This window comes from Macaca nemestrina, chromosome 5 (assembly GCF_043159975.1).
Source record: "Macaca nemestrina isolate mMacNem1 chromosome 5, mMacNem.hap1, whole genome shotgun sequence".
Lineage (NCBI taxonomy): Eukaryota > Metazoa > Chordata > Mammalia > Primates > Cercopithecidae > Macaca > Macaca nemestrina.
In genome coordinates, this window is record NC_092129.1 from 171,095,608 (window position 1) to 171,114,398 (window position 18,791).

General features: G+C 40.9%; 1 protein-coding gene across 23 annotated transcripts in view; it reads right to left on the reverse strand.

Annotated features, from left to right (window-relative positions):
* The window catches only part of LOC105482440 (phosphatase and actin regulator 1), a 578,235-nt gene that overhangs the window by 253,428 nt on the left and 306,016 nt on the right, over positions 1–18,791 (reverse strand). The gene's annotated exons all lie outside the window — the stretch shown is intronic.

The following is an 18,791-nucleotide window of genomic DNA, read 5'->3' on the forward strand; positions in this document are numbered from 1 at the left end:
AAACAGGTACAGAGGGGAAAATAGTCTTATTTCATTCTTCCAAATCATGGCCCTGCCAAAAAGCAATGAGGAGAATTTTGTTGACATTAAACATCTAAAGTTTAAGTAAGAGAGTTTAAAGGCAATTTTGTGTAATTCCTAATTTCGCGGGTCTGGATGGGGTATTCTTCACATATATGTAGTTGCAAGTTAGGATGAATGCCTTAGCACTCTGGAAAAACAATGAAACCATAAGAGTGGGAAAAGAGAAGTCAGGTTCATTTCTACGACTTTCGGAAATAGAGGCAGTACTTTTTTTTTTTTTAAATTTCACAAAATTGAGACTTCCTCTAATGGGAAATTTTGACCAAAACTAAAAATAACAACATAAAAGAATAACAAAATGTCTCTAATATCACTGGGCACAGTAGCTCATATCTGTAATCCCAGCACTTTGGGAGGCCATGGAGAGTGGATTGCGTGAGCCCAAGAGTTCAAGATCAACCTGGGTAACATGGAGAGACTCTGTCTCTACAAAAAAATAAAAATTAGGCAGGGCATGGTGGTGCATACGTATAGTCCTCATGAGGCTGAGGCAAGAGGATCACCTAAGCCCAGAGTTCAAGGCTGCAGTGAGCCATGTTCGTGCCACTGCATTCCAGTCTGGGCAACAGAGCTAGACCCCATGTCAAAAAAAAAAAATCTTTCATATCATCTTCCATATTCTCAAACAATAAAAATTTTATGACAAAGTAAACATCACATACATATATAAGGCACAGGGATATCCTATATGCACAAATAAAAAGAATCTATAAAACACTGCTGTAAACACAGCAACAATAGGATTTATTCTACTGCATAATCATGACCTCACAAGGACTAAGGGCTCAAAGCTAACAGAGATGCTTTGTCATTTGTTTATATAGGTCCTCTGTTACAGTAAAATGCTATAAAATAAAATGGAGAGGAGAATGAAAGCAAATTATTACATATAAACAGATTCTGAATAAATAAGCTGAACTTAAAATAATGTTTTAGGATAGCCAACATTTAAAATACTATGGGCCACAATTATTTTTCAAGGTACTGATGTTCAGTATATAATGTGTCTCTTTAATAAATGGTAAATATAGAACAGACTAAGGAACGAGTTGGCAAAGTTAGTCACAGGCTATATAATATCTGAAATATATCTTCATGGGTAATTATTCTACCCATGAAGGTAAATATTATACCTAGGTAAATATTATATTCTAGAATTGCTTTTCCTGATGCTGAAATTTGGGTGTTTCATTACACTAGTAAATTCCATAATGGTCAGAATAGTAATACAGAAAGCTACATATGTTCTTATTGTAAATATTTTCAAGATAATTTAAATACTGACATCTTTCTCCATATCCTCTATAAGTGACTATCTTATTACAAGTTAAGCAGACATTTCCATTTAGCACTTGGTGTCAATCTAGTAAGAAATGCAAACTTTGATTTCATTTTTCTTACTATCATTGTATTCCTCGGGCAAAGGTGAGTCAAAAAGAAAAGTGGCAATTTTTAATACTTGTTTTAAAGACATGAGTAATGTCAACTTTATTTTACAAAAGAAATGCATCCTAAAAATAAATGAACTTGTTTCAGGGACTATAGCCCATGTGCCAGAATTTACCTGAAAAGGTGTCCTGGTAGACAGGTAGAACAACACCTTCCTCATGCACCTAGAAAGTCATCCCTTCCCAGCTACATGTAATGTGGCATATTACCAAAAACAGTCAATGACTATGCTTTAATATGAGAAGAATCAGACCAAAAAATTGTATCACTCTGCATATTAAAGTTTTAATAGAATTCGTTTCAATTAAACTAGTGGTAGACTTATATCACTCTTGGGATATAACCACATTCAATGTTGCTAACCAGTATGAAGTACATCAACTATTTGTCTCAGCAAAATTCACAAAGTCTAAAAGTGAATGGTGGCACAATAAACATATTCCAACTAAGTATTCCAACTAAGTCCTAAAATAGACAAACACTGCATAGGGATGGTCACTCTATTTTCAAATTGAAAAAAATATCAGAATACATGGGGTTTCAATTACATTAGATCAGTGGGGCAGAATACCTGAAATGAAGACTATCCTGAGAAATCAGGCATATATTCCAATATGAATAAGTTATTATTGCTTGGATATGTTGGGACATAATGTCTCCAGGCACTGTTAAACAGCAATCTACATCAGTGGTTCTGGACCAGGGGTAGTCTTGTCTCCCATGAGACATTTTGCCAAATATCTGGAAATATTTTTGATTATCGCCACTGGGGTGGGGTGGGGGACATCTGCTACTGGTATCTAGTAGGTGGAGGCCAGGATGCTGCTGAACATCCTGCAATGCACCAGACAGTCTTCCATAACAAAGAATGATCTGGCCCAAAATGTCAATAGTGCTCAGGCGAATAAATCCTGTTTTCTGTATCCTCTGAACACATGATCCCAAAGAAACTAGACCTAGTTGAGTGAGTTCTCCTTTCACCTCTTCTATACATTACTGAACGATCATTGTCTCAGCACATGAATGAGTGTTTGTAATGAGTATTCTCAAGGTGTAGAACAGAAACTATTCTTCAACCAACAGACAGCTGTTTCTCTTGTGTGATTTATCTTGTTTCAGCTACAATACAAACAGATCATTTTGAAAAGCAAATGCCTTGACTGGCTTTAACATTCCTAGTTTATGAGCAATGGATTCTACTTCAGGGAATCCCTAATTAACAAAGCCAAGCAATTAATTGATTCCAAACGTGAAAAACTAAGCTGTTTATATACACTGAATGCTAAAATCTCCCCCATCAGATTTATTTAATTGAAATTCCACAAGATTTCTAAGTAATTAATTTTTTTATGTTCTGCATTTTAATACTTTATTTTTCAACATATTCTCTTCTCCCCATTAGCTGTAATATATTGTGTGCGAAGTGACAGGAAACCGTGTAAGTTTCTTCACATGAATTTTATACTTACAACAATCCTCACTGGTAGGAACTACAGATATTTTCCTTATTATTCTTTAAACTCAAGAAATCTAGAGATAACAAGTGCAAATAAAACGTCAGTTGCACTCACAAGCATGAATTCAGTGTGAATTCATTTAATACAATGAAAAACAAGAAAGAAAAAGTCAGGAGTATAAAAATAATACTTGTAACCACAATAAAAGCCACCATTTATTCAGCACTTACTATATGCTAGGGTCAGTGCCAAGCACTTCACATTATCTCACTTAATCCTACCATCAACTCTAAATGTGGATGCTATCAGATTCACCATTTTACAGATGCAGAAACTGAGGCTTAGTCTGAGAAGGTCACACAACTAGCAAGTGGCACATCTGGGGTCTGTGCCTTGTTCTGTCTGTCATACTTGAGAGTCCACCAGGGGTGCACAAATCTGACCTTCAGTTCAAATCTGGCCTGCTGCCTCTCCTTATAAATAAAGTTTTATTGGAACACAGCCATTGTTATTTACATATGCACTGCTTCTCACTGCATTTGCACTAGAATAGCCGAGTAGAGTTGTTCCAACAGAGACCATACGGTGAAAGCCTAAAATATTTACTATCCGGCCCTTTACGGAAAAAGTTTGCCAACACCTGTTGAAACTCTTCAATAATACGTAATGTCAACTCAACACTGTACTCCTAGCTACGTAGCTTCATTTCATCTCAGTATGCTCCTCCATCTATTTTTGTAGTCATCTTGAGAGCTAGTAATTACCTTTTCTTTGTATTCTGCCTGCTGAATGATGGTGATACTATATGAGTGAAGCCCATTAAATTCTGCCGTCACTAGTCATGGCCAAGCCCCACTCCTCCACACTGTACTGCAGCTTGCTCAGCTCCACATCATCTCAGCCCACTTCCAATCATTCCCCCATCCCTTCTGCACGGCTGATGCGGCGAGATGAATCCAACATGCCCTTTTCACCAAACCATTCCTCTGCTGATGACTCTGCCATTACTCTAGGCAGCGCATCCCCTGAAGTCCAGACACTTCTGTCTATAATTTAACATTCTTTAATCTTACCTGATGTTCTTTCAAATTCATATCCTTTTAATACAATCTTGTAACTAAAAGAAACCTGGTTTCAAACTCTAACGCCAACACTTACTACCAGTGAGACTCAGGCGTACTGTCTAGTTCCACTGAGCCTCATTTTCCTTTTCCGCTAAATTGAGATAAATAGTATCTATCTTGGGAAGATTAGATTAATTCTCATAATTGGCACATAATAAGTGAATAAGCAATGTTATTACTGCTCATATCCAAAAAGCCAGTACAGTAACTCTTCCTTCCTTCCCTCTGCCGGTGTTCATGTTATTCTCCCCACTTAGCATTTCTCCCTTCCTCACTCTACTAATCCAAACCAGCCTCTTCACACAAAGCCTCCTCCTAGACACTAGTCCACACTGATCTCTTGCTTTGGGGAACTCACTCGTGGTCAGCAGTACCCACCTTGCCCCTTAATCAGTGGCTCTCAACTCAGGAGCAATCTTGTCTCCAAGGTGACATTTGGCAATGTCTAGAGATACTTAATGGTTGCCACAAATGGGAGGTGGGTGCTACTAGCCTCTAGTGGATACAGTCCAGGGATGCTGCTAAACATCCTACAATGTATAGGATGCACCTGACACTCCCCAATAGTAAAGAATTATCCAGCATAAAATGTCAACAGTCCTCGGCCTGAAAAACCCTGATCCAAAATATTCCACGCGTTGCAATCACAAGGTCTCTAGAAGCATCAACCCTGTCCTATCATTCTGTCATACTGCCTGCTATGGAAAAGAGGAAGCTCCTGATTCCTGGATTGACTGAAGCAAAAGTATGATTGATACAATATTTTAATTTGCATTTATATCTCTGTTACCTAAAAATCACTGAATACATACGTTCAGCCACAGTGGAAACATTTCTTCTCAATTACTAGGCTAGAGTTTCAAGCTAATAGCTTCTGGTAGAAAAGAACAAATCACAAAGGAATCTCAGTGTTGTGTGTGTTTCTTTATCTCTCACAAGTGGGAACATAGTCAATCAATACAGTGCTTTCTACTGGAAGATTCTAATGCAGCACATTAATTTTCCTCTAGGACGTTAGTCACCTGAGCCACTCCGCAAACAAACAAACAAACAAACAAACAAAACATATGTGTGACAAAATACATTTGGGTAAAGAAGCATCTATACCCTGTTCTTAGAGATTTACAATACACATTTTCACACCAGGGGCTCTGAGATAAAAACATTTGCTTAACTTTGTTCCGCTCAGTTTTCCACCCTAGTGTGATCTTGAAATTTTCCATATATCAGGCCGGGCGCACTGGCTCACACCTGTAATCCCAGCACTTTGGGAGGCCAAGATGGGTGGATCACCTGAAGTCAGGAGTTCAAGACCAGCCTGGCCAACATGGTGAAACCCCGTCTCTACTAAAAATACAAAAAATTAGCTGGGCATGGTAGCAGGCGCCTGTATTCCCAGCTGCTTGGGAGACTGAGGAAGGAGAATCGTTTGAACCCAGGAGGCGGAGGTTGCAGTCAGCCTAGATTGTGCCACTGCACTCCAGCCTGGGTGACAGAGTGAGACTCTGTCTCAAAAAAAAAAAAAAAAAATTCCACATATTATTGTTACCATCCTGGGCAGCAAGTATTCGGTGGAACACATTTTGGAAAACATCTCATTGAAGTTGACAAAAACCTCAACATTGAACCATAGAACTTGAATTACAGTTTCTCACAGTGTAATCAGAGCTGCTCTGAGACACTAAATAGCAAAGAAGGACAACATAACTTCAGAAGTGTTAGTAGGAAGAGCACTACTTCTGCTGGTTTCTGTTGCAATAACATGGACCTGAGGACCAGCCAGACCACACTTCCCGTTGGCATAAAAGACAAATGAAGGAACTTGTCTTTTCTGCCTTCTCACCTTGGACTGGATACAACAGTACTGACCTCAATATATTTAAACACTAGGCAGAAAATTATTATTTTCTCACAAGCAATAAGGCTAATTCAAACTTTTGCAGGACAAAGAAAGAAAAAGCCCCGACAAATAGTGACTCTGAATATCTGTAAGCAAGCAAAGTAAGAGAGCATTTGCAAGAGACCAAAGGAGCAGGTACTCGGTACCCTGTTTCTCCCCATCCACTTCCCAACCAGTCCCTAATCCTCTCTAATCCCTTATATCCCTAAGTCACAGACCCAGTTGTTCATTTTTTAAATTCTGTGATATCTATGGATTTAGCTGTATTGCAGAGGACTGAATTCTGAAGAGGATCTGCACTTTCTAGAAGACCTCAGCCCAACCACCCTTGCTTAAGACTGTGCAGACTTTTTTTTTTTTGGCAGGGGACTGGCCATCAGCAAGGTACTCTGGTGTCTACAGCAGCCTTCAGGACGTTGATCTTTAGAGTTGGCCATTACTCTGTGACCTGCACAGTCTGAAGAGGCTTGGCTGGGCACGGGATGAGGACATGCACAGCCAGAAGCAATGTAGCAGCAACAACGCTGCCATCTGTTCCTCTAGCTCTGGGGCTCCCTCTGCGCTTTCACCTTGAGATGAAAGGGCTATCATCCTCCCGCCCTGTGAATCACACATACGTGCCTGTTTGGCCCTCCATTCTCCTCCCCACCACCACCATGAACTGAGAGGAGAAGAAAAGAGAAATCCATCTCCTTCCTCCCTCTGTACAAGCCAGCACCATGGATATAAAAGCACCAGACCCCCTGCGTTTTTTGTTTTTGAAAAGTCTCCAGATACCTCCTACGTATCTTCAAGACCCTCTGGAAAAAAAAGCTTGACCCTCCTATACCTGGGCCCCGTTTGCAAGAAGGAAAACAGAGAATTTTTAAATATCACAGAATTTTAAAATTCAAGGAGACTGAATGACCCGAGCCCAGTTGGTTCGGAGGCTACTGGAACTGAAACTTAAGAGCCTGATTCCCAGGGGTGCTCTGTTTTCCTAACCCTCCCTGGAGGCTGCTAATTCCTTCTCTCTGGTAAACATTGCCAGGAATTGCACTCTTAGGTTTCTGCAATAAAAACAAGCCATACTTGCTTTCTAAAATCATGGTGGAAATTCTCCCAGTTAAATCTGACTGTGATTTAGGCTATGATATTTTCAAAGTAAATTTGTACCATTTTATTATGGCTAATTATGTATTTGGAGTTAGCAATGTACACTGACCCATCTGTCATAATTGTGGCTTAAAAGCTAAATGTCATTCCTGTCTGGTCCTCAACTCTTGTTTATGAAACCAGTGGTGCATTTTGGAACCATCAACAATGTTAAGAGGAGAGCACAGGGACTATACAACTGCTCCAACTTCATTCCGAGCAGTTGCTTTTTTTAAAGAGGTGATTATTCATGTTGGCATGAGATTAAACATTCCTCTGGAAATAATTTGAACCTAAAAATGTCACATTCCTACCGATTTCTATATGATGTAATTAATCCTTTAGCCAATACATACATGTTTCCAAAACTAACTCTGCCCTAGGACATACCATACATACCACACACACCCATACACAAACAGACACACACACATACCTGTGACTTACATCACAGGTTATTCTATTAGATGTCATCTTCCTAGAATTAAATTTTGGATATAATGTCCACTGTTATGAGGTGATGCTTATATTCTAGAGATACAAGTGTTACCCTACAATACAGTATATCTCATCTAAATGGAGGACAGCATAGAACAACTTTTAAACTATAGTTCTGAAAAATTCCAGGACTCTACGGCACCATGTGAGGGCAGGCCCGCCAATCTGGCCTAAACCAGAGCAATCTCCCTTTTATCTGGTTTATATATGGGGGTCTTTCAAGATGCTTGTTAAGTTTTCTCTTTCCTAAGAACAACTCTCCTATTATATGTTTCTTTACTTTTTATTTTTCTGTAGATACTCTTTTTTGCTTTTTGTTTTGTTTTTGAGATGGAGTGTTGCTCTGTCACCCAGGCTAGAATGTAGTGGCACAATCTTGGCTCACTACAGCCTCAACCTCCCCAGCTCAAGCAATCCTCCTACCTCAGCCTCCCAAGTAGCTGGGACTGTAGGCACGTAGCACCATGCCCGGCTAAATTTTGTATTTTTGTAGCAATGGGGTTTCACTATGTTGCCCAGGCTGGTCTTGAACTCCTGGGCTCAAGCGATTTACCAGCTTGGGCCTGGCCTGATGCCCCTTTTTGTATAGGTTCTCCTTCTTTTGCCTTCTAGAAAAACGAAAAAAATTAATCTAGATATGCAGCCCAACGACTACTACACTTTTCAGGTCTTCCAAGCCATTTCCTGTGTCTTACCACAGGAATCTGCATCGATATTCACAGATTCAACCTCAAAGACCTGGCACAAGGATGGGAGGGGTCCAGTAGCCCATCGTTTCTACTCTCATGGCAAAGGGCATTTTCAGCTGCAGATATTAAAGCCTCTTCTTTTGTATTCAGTTTTACTTTGGGTAGTGGTGTTCCGACCACAGGCTGCTTAATAGTGCATGAATAATTCATATCATGACTAGTAGAAAACAGCCACATACTATTTGTTCTGGATATGAGCACATTAAGGCTTTGGGCAGGCAAAAAAGTTCACAGTATGTTCATTTTGAGAATGATGAGCTCCTGTCTGGTGGCCTGTTTGACTTTTCAGGGGGATGGTAAAGGGATGCATAAATCAGTGAGTCACTGAAATTTGCAGAGGTGATTCTTGAAAATGTAGTAGATCAGAAATGTTCCTGTGGCCAAGATCTGCTTCTCTACACATCCTCTCATCATGTGGATTAGGTCAGTCCATCAGACCGGTGACAATTTCTAAACATATAAATAAACACAATCTATAGTTTCCACTGGCTATGTCAGACAAACACTTGCCCATAAACAGACTTCAAGTCTTTCAAGAAAGAACCTAATTCTGGTAGATGCCCAGCCTGTCAGAGAGGGATGGTCCCTAACTGTGCAGCAGATTTCAGCCTTCAAGTTGTGCCAGGACATACTGGTGCCAACTCTTACTGAGAACACCTTCAGAATCAGCAACATCTCCCTATAATGCATCTCTCAATAATTCAAAGTAATATGCAATCGAGTCTGGTAGGCTGTTATTCCCATTTTTTACTTTGAGACAGAGTCTTGCTCTGTCACCCAGGCTGGAGTGCAGTGGCTCGATCTCAGCTCACTCCAAACTCTGCCTCCGGGGTTCAAGCAATTCTTCAGCTGCTGCCTCCCAAGTAGCTGGAATTATAGGCAAGTGCCACCATGCCCAGCTAACTTTTGTATTTTTAGTAGAGACAGGGTTTTGCTAACTTGGCGAGGCTGGTCTTGAACTCCTGGTCTCAAGTAATCTGCCCGCCTTGGCCTCCCAAAGTGCTGGGATTACAGGCATGAGCCACCATGCCTGACCCCATTTTTTTCTTTTACTTCCCATTGCCAGAAGAATTTCATTCACTTTTGTTCTCCTCTTCTGTAACTTGTTCCTCACTCTTTCCACTCATAGACATGGAGCAGTGCTACTGTATCAAGGAGATTGCATCAAAAGAAGAATGTTCTTCACTACAGATTGCCACTGTACTTGAAATAACCTCAGAACTGAGGTAAGGGGACAAGGGAAGCAGAATGTTACAGCCCAAAAAATGAGAATGAAAGAATGGGAACTTTCCCCCTCAAGAGCCTCTGCTGAGGTTACAGCTTGTTTAGAAGATAATTATTTGATTTTATAATTACTTTTGTGGGTTGCAAAATAATTACTGTGGAGGCAAATCTCCAGTGCCAAAATAGCAGAGGCAATTGTTCTAAAGTTCACATCGAAACAATAACAGAGTCAAGATGATTAACTCTTAGGTGGGGATTAGAAAAGCCATTCCTCTTTGTAACATGTGCCAGCCTGAAGCCCACATAAAGGTCAGGGTGGGAGTGGGAACACTAAAGATATTCCGCAAACTGAATTCAGATCAGTTATTTCTTTGTAGGCTGATTTTCATTTTAAACCTGTCCCTTTGAGTACACCACAACATTAAATAACTTTTGAAAAGACCAAAGCTGCAATTCAGGTGAACGACACAGATATGTAATTGGACACTGGATAATCTACAGGATCCTTTTCAATTCTAAAATCAGACTATGATGCTAAAATGGTCAGGAGTGGTACTTTATTTATTATTATTATTATTATTATTATTATTATTATTATTATTTTGAGACAGGATCTCCCTCTATGGTCCAGCCTGGAGTGCAGTGGTGTGATCTCAGCTCACTGCAACTTTTGCCTCTTGGGCTCAGGTGATCTTCCCACCTCAGTCACCCAAGTAGCTGGGATTACAAGCATGCATCACCACGCCTGGCTAATTTTATAATTTTTTGTAGAGACGGGGTTTCGCTGTGTTGCCCAGGCTGGTCTCAAACTCCTGGGCTCAGCCTCCCAAGGTGCTGGATTACAGGTGTGAGCCACCACACCCAGTCAGGAGAGATACTTTCTATTACAGCAACTTTGATGTCACCAGGGGTTGGCAAAGTTTGTTTATTTTTTTGTTTATTTTTTTTTATTTTTTGAGACGGAGTCTGGCTCTGTCACCCAGGCTGGAGTGCAGTGGCGCGATCTCGGCTCACTGCAAGCTCCGCCTCCCGGGTTTACGCCATTCTCCTGCCTCAGCCTCCCGAGTAGCTGGGACTACAGGCGCCCGCCACCTCGCCCGGCTAGTTTTTTGTATTTTTTAGTAGAGACGGGGTTTCACCGTGTTAGCCAGGATGGTCTCGATCTCCTGACCTCGTGATCCGCCCGTCTCGGCCTCCCAAAGTGCTGGGATTACAGGCTTGAGCCACCGCACCCGGCCAGTTTGTTTATTTTTTTAAGGCCAGAGAATAAATATCTTAAGCTTTGCGAGTCTCTGTGGCAACAACTTAAGTCCAGTTGTAACTTGAAAGGTGCCATAGACAGTGTGCAAACAATTGTGCATGGTTGTTTCCCAATAAGACTGTATTTACAGACACTAAAATCTGAATTTCCTATAAGTATCTTGTGTCATGAATTATTTTTCTTCTTTTGATTTTTCTCCAGCCATTTAAAATCGCAAACAACATTCTCAACCTACAAACACAGGCAGAGGGCCCATGGGCCATAGTTTACTAACTCCTGATCCAGGTAGGTTTTAGGCACCTCCTGTGGAATGGAAGTAAATTCATTTTACAGGTGGAAGAAACTCAAAGGCAGGCAGAGGTATTGGAGGTCCCCTCGGCCTCCTAATTCTAACCAAACACTCTCTTCATCAGATAATTTCCACTTCAACTTTTCAATGAATTGACGGTTTGCTTTGGGTGTTCATCTTTGCCCAAATTTCTCTGAATGATCACAATCACATTTAATTAATTGCCTTAAGAAGTTAAACTTCATGGGCCAAAATAAACAGTCCCTCCTTAGAGGTTCAGTAAAGTGTGAGTCTCCAGGCAGCTGAAAGTGGCTTGATGACCCGAAGGTGGGAGCCAGAGCTGGAGAGACAGCTCAGCTGCAACAGCATGGGCAGGTGACATTAGGAAGCCAAGAGCTACTCTGAGTCTCTGACCCTCTTCTCTTCAATGGTCACAAGAATAATTCTAACTATAAAAGGTTGTTCTGATGACCGCAAGGAAGTAAGACACAAGCTATAAAGTGTAATGTAAATACATTTATGTAAGGTGTCTAAAATCACTCGTTTTCTTAAATGGACTGAATTAACTCTTTTTCTTGACCCCCAACTCAGTTAGAACCTTCTAACCTGCTTTCTTAAAAGTCCTGCAGGGTGACTATCACCCATAACAGATAATAACAAGTGTCAGGAAAATTGTAGAGAAACTGAACTTTTATATACTATTCATTGCTGGGGGGGATGTAAAATGGTGCAGCCGGTTTGGAAAGGGTCTGGCAGACCCTCAAATGGTTAAACATGGAGTTACAATGTGATCTAGCAATTCTACTCCTAGGTACATACATAAGAGAGATGAAAACCTGTGTCCGTGCTAAAGCTTGCACATGAATGTTTATAGTGGCATATTCAGCAGAGCCAAAGAGTGGAAACAACCCAAATGTCTATCAGCAGATGAATGGGTGAATAGATATTCACACAATGAAATACTATTCAGCCATAAAAAGCGATTAAATTCTGATACATACTACAGCATGAATACATTTTGAAAACACTGTGCTAAGTGAAAGAAGCCATATATTGCATGGCTACCAAATATAAGGTACCATATATTGCATGGTTCCATTTATGTGAAATGTCCAGAATAGGGAAACCTATAGATGAGTGGCTGCCTGGGATTTGGGAACAGGGTGTAGGAAATGGAATAATGAATGGATATGTTAAGGGGAACAGAGTTGCTTTTTAGGTGTAATGAAAACGTTCGAAAATTGATTGTGGTGATGGATGACAATTCTATGACTTAAATGCTATTAAATTACATACCTTAAATTAGTGAACTCTCTGGTGTGTGAATTATATCTCAATAAAAATGCTTTTTAAAGAATCCTCCAGGGAATACTACAACTCGTCATGGAGCAAGTCCCAGCTCCTTAGCGTGGTATCCCAGGCCCTTGGTATGTGGTTTCTGTCCATCTCCCCAGGCGCCCTTGTCACCATCCCCCAGCCACATCACACCACTGTCCTTACAGCCGCTGTAATAAAGGGACACATATTCATTGACTAGATCCATAATAAAAGAACATGTACATTCATGTATTGAACATATCTTAAGTGGATAATACCTGTGCACTGTTCTCAGCACTAGAAACATAGCAGTCATGAGAAGACAGGACAGACCCTTGCTGGAAGAGCAGCATTCAATGCCCTCCCCTGGCCTTTGACCTTTCCTACCCTTGCTCTTTGTCCCGCTTCCAGTGATTCTTTCCTTCAGGTATCTGCCAGCCCAACCCTATTCATCCCACTCAATTCAGCCCAAGTACCATCTCCTCCTACATGACCTGCTGGCCTTCTCCCCCAGGGAGGAGATGGGTTCCCCACCTGTGTGTCCATGACATCCTGAGTCTACCTGTCACAGCAACGTCCCTCAATGGACTGTTTCTCTCAGGGCAGGAACTCATCTTCTACCTCTCTGCTCACACGTAACTTCACCGTAGGCATCAATGCTTGATACACGAATAAACAAATGACCATGTTCTATCCTTCCTCTGGCCTTGGGTATAAAAACAATACAACACTAAAAACAATCATCATATGATTTCTCTTGAATGGTCTACTGCTAACCTTCTGGCTGATTTTTTTTCCCTGGGCTGAAAATCTCTATAATTCATTTCTTCTTTTCCAAACCAACAACTAGATTCTTGTTTAGTTCCCGGTTCTATTCCAACTTTTGCCTCTTTGGACTTACCTTTTCTCCCTTGCAACCTGTGGGGTGAAGTAAGGTCCCCTCTGCCCCTCTCTCTGGCTACTTGGCCTTCAACAAACTCACCTTTATCTCTTGGCTTTTAGCTCAGCTGTCCCCCTGGCACAGGTAGCCTGTGCACCAGCAGTACCTCATTGAACATCATCAATGGTGGCTCCTAACTGGCTCAATGGACCACCACCCTTCAGGCTTTTAGACACTTCTAGCAGGCCCCAAAGCCTAGTCAAGTCCAAAAAGTTCTCACCATTCATATGTAAGTTAGTGAACCAAAGAAATAGAAGTTTAGGGCTAAGAAACAAGTAATGATCCTTTCCACCTACCCCCATTAAAGTTTTAGGGATATATTTTATCTATTACCCTTTTCAATGTGATTGTTTTTATCTCCTTTAGACAAATAAGGATATTTTAAGCTATAGATTTCACAAATTGTTTAAATATGTCCTCTCCTAAACTAAGTGGCTATTTACAGATGTCTGTAAAGTGTCAGAGCAATATTAGAACAGAAGGGGAAATTATTAGTAAAATTATATACGAGCTCAAAGTTATGCTAAAAATAAGACAAGCTGATTTTGAATTGCTGGTGATTGAAAGTGTATTATTGGACACATTCTGAGCCTGAAACAGATATTGCAGAATCTTGGTCTTTTGGCTGCTCAAGGTCTTGAAACATCTTTTGTTGAGCTATAAGCAGCATGGAGCTGGGTCCTTGTCTTGTCTAGTCCTTGCCTAGGCACTAACAGCAACACCATTGTAAAAACTCACTTATATTTGCTTTAATGTAATACAAGAGTGGGGGAATCTGAGTGATATGCCTATGGGGATTAATTATCCTATTGCGCCTACTTTCGCATATGTGTACAATTTTTCATAATAAACTTTTTTTAAAAGGGCATTTAAAAGGGCCTTTTTTTTAAAAGGCCACAGGCACTGTGGCTCATGCTTGTAATCCCAGCACTTTGGGAGGCTGAGGCTGGTGGACTGCTTGAGCCTAGGAGTTCAAGATCAGTCTGGGCAACGTGGGGGAAATCCTGTCTCTACAAAAAGAAAATGTATATATATATATACACACATACACACAAAAATTAGTCAATGTGGTAGTGCATGCCTGTAGTCCCAGCTACCAGGTGGAAGGATAGCCTGAACCATGACTTTGCCTCCGCACTCTAGCCTGGACAACAGAGTGAGACCCTATCTCAAATAAATAAATATACAAACAAACAAACAGATGAGTTGATCACATCGTCTCTGCTTAAAAACCCTGTGCCATCTTTGGTACTTGCAATCTCAATTCCTTTGGAAGTGGATGCAATCTGAACTGCTTCTGAAACTGTGAGAGGCTTTTTCTGACCTTCCTTCTCCTGCCCAGGGTGGAACCTACCACTGTGTCCTCAATCTGACCCTTACCTTATTTGTCTTGTTAGAAAAATATGTTTAAATATAGAGAAGAATTGGGTGCTCTCATCTTGGACTCAATCCAAGGAAGTTTAATTACAGAAGAGGCAAAGCAGCACAGTATAGCAGGGGGAAATGCCCAAGGCAAAACTGGACTTGGGGGGTAACAGTACAAACGCTAGCAATTGCAGCTAATGTTTCTCAAGCACTTTCTCTTGCAAGGCACCATGCTAAATGCTTTGTACCAAATATCTCATTTAATCCTCACAACTAAAATAGTAATATCCCCAAACCACCCAACCAGCAAGCAGAGGAGACACTGAAAACAGGCAGGACGTTTCCAGGATCCAGCTGTGAACCCCAGTTGAAAACTGCTTCCCTCTTCAAGGACAGGTTCTGTTAGCAGCCCTGATACAGAATGGTGGTTTGACCCTGGTAGACTGCTCACTTAATCCTTATGCATCTTCATTTTCTCACCTGCAAAATGAGGCAGGTGACCCACAGAAACTCCCAGGGCATTCTCTCCTAAAAGGCTGTCTTGATGGATGAACTCTACAGTCAGTACAGCAGAAAAATAGTATGACAAATTGTTATTCCTAAAGTTCACATTGGAATCCATTAGAAAATACGCTAAATATTTCTAATCCCTAAAACAAAACTTGGGAAAACATCTAGCATGTCCACGGATTAGTAAATTTCTATATAAATGTTTAAAAAATAGGAACCATATATAGTAAAATGAAGACAACTGTGATCTACTGATTAATTACATGTAAAAGGCACTGAGTAGCAGTTGCAATCAATATGTCTTGTTTCTAAATCCATCATTTTATTAAGTGTCATTATAAAATAAGACTGAGAGGCTTCAAGATATTTTTAAAAACTGTTAAAATATTTTATTTCTATTGAAATTACATCTTAATACATAATTATTACATATATTATAATTCCCAAACTTATTCCTCACTATTAATGGACTCAAAACGAATTCAAATGAAAATAGAAATGCGTTTGAAATTAAATACATAAATACTTCACTTTCTAGAATCGATTTTCTCTAAATTTCATTTTTAACTATTTGTAAATTAAATCATATTCTCCTATTAACTTCTAATATAAGTTCAGTGATGACTTAGCTATGTTTCTTATGGCTTTACGATGTCCATAACTTCTAATCTACCTGGTTGTAAATTCCTCTCTATTCCCACTAAAGTCAGCCTCTCTATCAAGTAGGTAAGGTGGGGGAAAAAAATGCATCAGAAAATTCTGCAATTCTTTCTAATTCTTTACTATAATAAACCTAGCTTGTTGAGACTGCACATGTATATATCACACACGCATACAGATATAAACAGACACCACAATACCTAATGTTCCACATTCAGTGTAGGTGGCAGAGATAAATGGCCATTAAAAAACAATCAACTTGATGGTACAGTGGAAAGCGTCTTGGTTATTGTGGCTTTTTTTGAGATAAGAGTCTCGCTTCTTATGGTGCGATCTTGGCTCACTGCAACCTCTGCCTCCTGCATTCAAGCAATTCTCCTGCCTCAGTCTCCCTAGTAGCTGGGATTACAGGCATGTGCTACCATGCCTGGCTAATTTTTGTATTTTTAGTAGAGACAGGGTTTCACCCTGTTGGCCATGCTGGTCTCAAACTACTGACCTCAAGTGATCCACAGGCCTCAGCCTCCCGAAGTGCTGGGATTACAGGAATGAGCCACTGCACCCGGCCGCGTCTTGGTTTTAAAGTGAAACAGATGAGAGTGTGAGTCTTTGTTTTCCCCTGTATTTACTGTGTGGCTTTCCTATGTAAGCTTGTTTCCTCACCTGAAAATGGCTTTAGTATTGAACCAAAACAGCAAAGATGGAAGGAAACACAGTCTTTGGCCATTAATGGTGAATTGTGTTCTATGGTTTCTTAACAATAGAGAATTACTTAAAATAAGCTTAGCAAAACATCTTTAATACTAGTTAGTAGATATCAGGAAAAAAAAAAAAACTCGAGTAAAAAGATAATTGCTGAAATGTAATTTCACCTTTTATATACCTCTCAAGAGCCAGAAATATTTTATCCTTTAAAGTTTATTCTTTAGTTATAGATTGTCTTTAAACTGCAAGTTATTAAAATATGCTTTAAATAATGATTTCACATGCAAAGAAATTAAGCGTGAAAGAAACTCAGTGAACGGTACCTTTGTAAAATTTCATCTGTGTAAAATTTCTAGAAGGGCTTTCAAGCTGTACCAGCATTTTCTGTGGGTGCCACCAAGTGGCCTACTCAGTGCTGAATGAAGAACCTGGCACACTTACGGTACTGGACATAATACAGGTGTGCCTCTCCTTGAGAAGCACCTTCCTCTATAGAGCCTGAGCAAACAGGATGTTGGGGAAATCTGTTTGCCTCACTATGATCTTGAGCATACAAATGTTTTAAAATAGCTGGTGCTCCTGGCATGTAGAAAATATGACTCAAATTGCAAATCGCTTCTAGAGAATTTATCCAAAAGAACATCCACTCCCTGCAGACTATCATGGGAGGGCAGTCCTTGCCCAAAGTGAAATTTATTGGAACTTCCACAGTGGGCAGTGCTGCTTTGGTTTCTGGCAGTAAAAGAAGAAGGGTTAAGCTCCTGACCTCATTCCATTTTGGTGATTAAATGAGTGCACCACACAATAGATTGGCAGGATTAGCAGTATGAAATTAGGTAAAAATTAGGCACTATAACATAATTCCCCACTTAAGAATCCTTTGAGGGTAAATAATCCTATCAGGTAATATGTGAGCATCCATACATAGCTCCTTGGGACATTCTGAAATGTGTGAGGTTGTGGAGATGACGCACGTTTCAAGAAGAACTATGTGCTGTAGGTTAAAATACGTACGTGTATCCATTGACAGGGTATACCTCATTTACCAGTGACAGCACTCATAATGACATTTGTAAGCACACATCCTTGAGTATGGACATATACCTTTCCTTACCGGAGCAGCATTTACAGACGCTAATTTAAGTAAACTCCCAGGGTTGTGGAAGCAGTCCATTTGGGCAGCAATTCAGTCAAGACAGCAACTGACATTTAATAACCATTTTAGCCTGCATATCAAGCTTTGTTGCGTTACATGGGAAAGGTCTGGCTTTGGGTCATCTGATTAATCCATTTGTATTCCATAGGTCTCGATGTTATCAGCTGATATAGTAACCAACACATGTCAGTCAGTGTGTGCCTCTCAGAAACATATATCCCCCCTACACCTAATAGCAGGGGCGTTCATGTGTTTTGTGGGTGCGCCTTCCTCCACTGCCGTCCCAGTTTTCCTCTTGGATGCCTGGTGGTGTCCTGCACAGCCTCTCTTGCAGTTTAATCAAAGAAAACGATAATGACGCTAGCAGGACTCTAATTTTGAAAAGACATTAGCCAAGCCAGAGTCATTTCATTACTCTGCACTTCAGAGGCTGACTAAGAACGGGAGGGATCCTAAGTAATGTTTCTTCTTCCAAAAGGAACAGCAAAACCTGCCTAGGTGATAGGAAAATCTGCCTGCCCAAGCAGGTGTGCGTGTCAGGCATGGAGATGAGCTTCAGGCCGGCCAGTAGCTAAGGCTTTCAATGTAAAATCTGCTGCCTAAAACTTTTCCATGACCTCCAGCGGCCCTGCAGAGCTTCGGTGAGCTGCTCAGGAACCGCCTGGAGGCTCGCGCGAATGCACAGCCACACAGGGGCGTCCACAGCTGCAGAGGCTTCTGCCTCGTCCGCGCCAGCTGTCCCTCGCTCTGGGCTCCTCCTGCCCAGAGTCGCTAGCAGCCCGGCACCCCTTCACTGCCCTGTTTCAGATTAGACTGCGGGAGCTCTGGCTCGCACACGCCCAGGCTCACCTGGAAGATGCCGCTGCGCGCCCCCTCCCCCACCTCTCCACATGTTGGCCTTCGGGCATCATTCCAGCAGGGACCAGCAGCGGCACTCCAAAAATCACAGCCATGTTTTACTCTAAACAG